Below are 6,000 nucleotides of genomic sequence, written 5' to 3'. Positions count from 1 at the left end.
CAGTAGGGAACCGATTATCCGGAACGATCGGGACCATCGCTATTCCGGATAACTGATTTTTCCGGTTTTCTGAATCTCTACAAAAAGCCGTTTTTTTTATTGTTAAACCCAACTAAAAAAAAATTTTTTTTGGGAAATAATCTTAAAAAGAAGAAAAAACGATGAAGTAATACACTAATGATTATTTCCAAAATGATGGTAAGGTAAACATCTTTCAAAAAAGAAAGAAATTTCCTAAAATCTTATGAGGAAAAAAAATTTTTATTTAAAAAACTGCGGGAAAATTTATCGAATTTCGTTCCGGTTTTTTGGTTTTCCGGTTTTCTGATTTCCGGATAACGGGTTCTGTACTGTACTAATAACATATAATAATTGAAATATCCATGAGAAGGTAACTTAAAATTATACATACATGACAGAAATGGGCGGTTGTTGATTTCCACCAGTGAATGTTGACAATCACGCAGTCACTTTGGTAAATGTCCGAAATATATACTAGGTATAGTTAAATGCCACTGCCCGATATACATTTGTCCGGCATGCTCTACATCAATGTTTTTTTTACAGTTCAGTGCCTTTGCCCGGTATACATTTGCTAGGTATGCCCTATATCAGTGTTTTTTCTGGTTCAGTGCCACTGCCCGGTATATATTTGCTCCGTATGCCCTACATCAATGTTTTTTTTTAAGGTTCAGTTCCATTACCCGGCATACATTGGAGATAAGTGCAAGGGCGCCGGCAGAATAATGTAAAAGGGGGTGCAACCCTCTAACAAACTAACCCCCCCCCCCAAAAAAAAATTTACAAATATTCTGTTCTTACATTTTGTTTTGTTATTACAATAAACTTTCATCTGCTAATTTCTTTCAAAATACATTTCTTCATTGTTGACAAGATATTTAAAAAAAAGTACGAATTTCTTGTACTTGCAAATTTTGCCACAAGAAACTTTATTTATGGCGCTGGCATAGCTACTGCTCTTACCGAAATTCATCACTGAAGCTACAAAGTGGTACGAAATGTGGTGGAATAGAGAAAATTCTTATGAATCCCTCGAATACATCGATTTAGTAATTGAGACCACACCGTTTTATCCAGCTGTAGCGGAGGCAATCAAAATTGGCCGAACTCTTCCAGCTACTACGTGCGCTATTGAACGCACTTTTAGTACAATGCGACGCATCAAAACATGGAATCGGTCTACAATGTCTCACGAGAAATTAAGTAGTTTGTGCATGCTCAATGTGCATAAGAAAAGAATCAAAGATGACTCAGATTTCATTGAAAAAGTTATAAACAGATTAGGACAACAAACAAGGCTCATTACAATTCTTGTTTGATTAAACAATTTTTTAATTATTATGTATCAATAATTACTTAATTATTTGTTTTTGAATAAAATTATTTTTAAGAAAAAAAAATTTATAACAAAATTTTTTTCTGTATTTCCTTAATTGTTTAAAAAAAGGACGGGGGGGGGTGCAAGTGCACCTCCTTGCACCCCCCTGCCGGCGCCCTTGGATAAGTGAGAGAAATAATCATCCTAGATGCGCAAACGATGAGTTTGCAATTATATCAATTTACAAATAATGGAATTTAAAAGAGGTATTCCCTCTCCCCCCCCCCCCCCNCCCCCTCCCCGATATTTATTTGTGGAGCGGTACGTAACTTTTTAGAACTCCTTCATTCTTCAAATAGAAAAAACAAAAAGAAAAAGGGAATGAAAACCCTCCTAACTTTTTCATCTATCCAGTACCCGGGATTGGAACTTTTTCCTTATGAATGTTGAAAGATTATTGTATAAACGATTAATATACGATTCAATGTCATATTCAAAGCTATTATTTTCTTACTCATCCCTCTATGCTGCTGGACTCGCTGCTTTTTCTAGCGTAAACAGTTTTACATGCTTTAACACATTATTATTTTTTTTTTGCTTAACCTTCCGTTAGACGCGCGCACCTCACAGGTGCATTCCTACTGCAGTTCCACCTTCTTTACCGTCAATAGATTTTTCCGGGGGTCGAACCTAATGTTATGTTCCTTACTTCGGATTACTCAAATGTCCGGGTAAAACCGACCTTAGAACATGCCGATGGAGAGTTGGAACCGCTCAAATCACCCCTCTGGTGCAGCGCGACCATTGACGCAAGTATTATGGATATAATATTTTTATGAATTAAATATATATATTTTATCTCATTTTCTGTCCTACTCAACGTAGCAGGTATAAATGGTCAAGTTATATGCACAGAAAATGGTTATGGAGTGAAAAACCGCAGAACCTTCTTGCGTCAATTGGCTGAACATCTTGTGATGGAGGAAGAGATCCGACGCGGGAGCAAGAAAAATTTATCTTCGGTACTTCGCTAAATAAGTTTTTTGATATTTATCTCTCTAAAGAGTCTTAAATTGGTAACAGTTAACTATTTAAACTAGACTAAATTTCATTTGGCTTTCAAAAAATCAGAAACACCTCATAGGTGCAACGCGATTAACCATGTCGGAAACAAGTGCGCGACTAGCGGAAGGTTAAATAAGTAACTTAATCTTAATGAAGGCATAAAATATTATAAAATTTTAGTTTGTTTTTTTAATAATTTTTATTCGCTTTAGAAACCTTTTTGTCAATAGACCCTAAAAAGGTACTCCGTACTTTTAAGTTTGCAATCACCTGTGATGAGGATTAATTTCATAGTTTTTATCACTTATTTATGTAAATATAGGATATCTATTTATTTAAAATCATGAGCGAAATGCTATTTAAAAAAAATGTTAAAAAGAAAAATAATGAGCAAATTGCTATAAACACAGAAAAATAGACAAAATATATAGTGAATGAAAAAGTAAAAATGATATAAATAAATAAACAGCATAGATCAACTATAAATTTTATTTTATAGTGGTATTCGTTCATCGAATTCTACCACAGCTAAAACTCTAGAAGGGGAGTAATGTGGCATAACTACCACTATAAAAATTAAATACCAAATCACTAGTATACAAGACATATTAACTTGATTCTATCAAGAGGTACTTTTTGATAGATGAAGGTTGACTTAGTTGATAATAATCCCCTCACGTTAAAGTAGTGAAGTAGTCACTACATTTCGAAAGTAGTTTGTCGTCACTATATTTGTAATAAAAGTAGTTGTAATTAACTACATTTATACCAAATTATTCGTAATTGTAGTAAGCTACAAAAATAATGTAGTTTTCTAGACTACTTCTCCGGAGTCGCTTTTTCGATAAACTGAGGTTCCTTAATTTGTTATATGACGCACTTTAAGATAATAAAAGCTATTTATTGTATTTTTTTGAACAAGATGATGAATAGTCAATTCTAAAGACGTAAGATATTTGAGACAGCAACACGACAATTTTTTGATTGGAGGAAGAGGCCTCTTTGAAAAACAAAATGCCTTTTCACCCGGTCATTTAAACAAAAGAATAATTGCGCAGCTGCACGATATTTTTGTTTATTTATTCAGTTCCATAAATTAGGAATGCAATTTTAGAATCCGCTTTCGGGTATAATAAACGGTGCGACAGATATGTATTTTCACGGGAACTGTTTTGAAAGCAGCGTTTTATTTACTTTTTTTTAATGTTTTGTTTGTATTTTTTCAATAAATACCTTATTTACTGAAATTAGAAATCTATTTGATAAAATAATTAACGATAATTATTGAAAAAAAATTATAAATTATTACTGAACAATATTCTAATGCTACAAAATCCTGCTCAAAACTGAAAATTAATAAAGCTAAACTAATTTCTTTTTTTAAATTTATCATTATATTTTGCTCTGCCCGGTGGCTTTATGTTATTAGATTAAGAAAACACGTACTTCCATAGTTCATTCAATCCAAATAAAGATTAACTGTATTCGGTATCATCTATCAGAATGCTACTGCTCGAAGCAACTTATGATATTTAAAATTTATCACAATCAAGTTCCTGTACTTATATCAGAAACTATTTCCTCAGTTTCTATCATAATAATATCCACTATTGATGCAGCTGTAATTGTCGCCATATCGACTCATAAAATATTTTGTAACTTTTTAAGAGTATGAAGTAAATGCATAAGCCTAATAAAATGGGCGCCTATTTTTGAGTGTTTGAATTATGCCGAATGTTATTTCTTTATTAATATATTTTTGAAGTGAATCAAGCTTCTTATCAGGTACATTGGAGTATATTTGGTACAGATTAAAATTGTACCACTTTCCATAATGCCAGTAGTACCTATTAACCTACTATCAAAATGAAGCATTATTGGTGTTAGTAATAGTAAGACGACTTTTTACAGTTCTCCGTAACATTATTCTATTTCTCCATTCATTTTGTTTTTTACTTCGTAGCTTTTTTTAAAATTTTTAATAGTATCTAGTATTACCAAAATTAATTAGGCATCATTGACGTCAATAATAGTTTGCCCATATTTTACGCTTTCTTAAACGAATCAGTATCATTTGTCAATTAATTTTTCCTTTTAGTACATAGCTTATAATTTTGCTTCAACTAGTAAATATTAACAAAATTTATTATTATTGCTTCAATAATATTGGCGTTTTTTTTACGTTTGTCTTTGATGAGTTAGTACTGTAGTGTATCTGCCACTACTAAATTACAATTACCATTCACTACAGTACCATATCTCTATTAATTTTGATTTTTAGTACAATATTTATTTATTTTTTATTACAATTACCGTTGATTTTAAATTATTTAGTTTTACAATTACACGTTTTTTAAATATAACCCTAAACAAAATAAACACGCGTTTTCAAGTAACCATAAAAATACTAATTTCAATCAAACGTAGTCCACCTTAAAGCTCTGGATGCGTAGATTAAGTAGTCACGACGCCATCTTGGTGNCATAATATTAATATCTAATTTGGAATGCGTTCAGAAATGTACTAAAATAGCGTCGATGTAATGTACAGAGCAAGAAAATCGTCATTGAAATTTCGAATTAAATTTTTACTGTTTAAGAAAGATTGTCAATTTTTTTCTCCGTAGCACAGGGCCCCTGAACGTGGCGGGACCCCTCGGCAGTTGCCTACAGTGCCTAATGGATAAAACGGCCCTGTTAATATTAATTTTTTTTTTCTCTCTGAAATGATATGTTTTATTTTTATTCTATTCAGTGAAAATAATACCTTAGCTAAAAGCTAAAACTTTCTCATTTCGTCTTTCATGATCTGCTATAATTTCTTTTTTCTTAACTCTTTGAAATTTTCTGCAGTAGGTTTTTTATGAGGTTCAAAGAGCGATATGATTTGGGAATTTAAGTCATTATGGACTTTAATATTTCAATGTTCAAAGAAAAAACAATTTCTCCCATTATTTCAAATCTCTTCCTTCTTAATCGATACCAATTGTTATTTGGTCTTCTATAATAAACAAGTAATATAAACAACATTACAGTCAATTCCTAATTCGGTCAATAAAGAAAATTTTATCTTTGTCACTTTTTAATGTATAATTACATTTTTTCTCTCCTATACAAAACTAAAATTAATTAATTAAATTTAATTAATGGATTATTATTTAGAAAAAATACTGTATTAACATCAAGTATCATCCACAAGTCTTAGAAAAATGTATTTGAGCTTGAGTGGAGGAATAAAGAGTATTTTATTAACGATTGACAATTTGAACAAGATACATACATATATCGCTCATGGGCTACAATAGCGGCACAACTCAAAAAATCATGCTTTGAGATAAGTGGGTTTAAACTTTTCATTGCTAAAGAAAATGCGTAAGAAATTTTTTAGTTTTGCTTAAACGGAGATTGCCTTCAAGTTGAAATATAAATTGTGGTTGTATTTACACCTGTTCTTAGTCCAAAACACGTGATTTTTGAGATTCGCTACTATTGCAGCCCATGAGCGATATATAGGGAGAGTGGGAACTAATTGCAGGAATTGGTATCAGCAGAGCCGGATTATACCTTTCGTAGGCCCTAGGCATAGCCGTTTTTGGG

The 6,000-nt window shown here is 31.8% G+C and overlaps 1 protein-coding gene across 3 annotated transcripts in view; it reads right to left on the bottom strand.

Moving 5' to 3' along the window:
* Nucleotides 1-6,000, bottom strand: part of LOC107447408 (uncharacterized) — a 39,872-nt gene that overhangs the window by 30,951 nt on the left and 2,921 nt on the right. The window contains exon 1 of one of the 3 annotated variants that reach the window (XM_016062319.3): nt 3,851-3,979. The exons of the other annotated variants lie outside the window; for them this stretch is intronic. The gene's annotated coding sequence lies outside the window, so the exon portion shown is untranslated. Of the gene's footprint in view, nt 1-3,850; nt 3,980-6,000 lie in introns of those variants that run through there. 3 annotated transcript variants of the gene reach the window in all.

The sequence above is a fragment of the Parasteatoda tepidariorum genome, chromosome 4 (genome assembly GCF_043381705.1).
Source record: "Parasteatoda tepidariorum isolate YZ-2023 chromosome 4, CAS_Ptep_4.0, whole genome shotgun sequence".
In the NCBI taxonomy this organism is placed as follows: domain Eukaryota; kingdom Metazoa; phylum Arthropoda; class Arachnida; order Araneae; family Theridiidae; genus Parasteatoda; species Parasteatoda tepidariorum.
The sequence above is the reverse complement of the archived record's forward strand: the minus strand, read 5'-3'. Positions and strand labels throughout refer to the sequence as shown.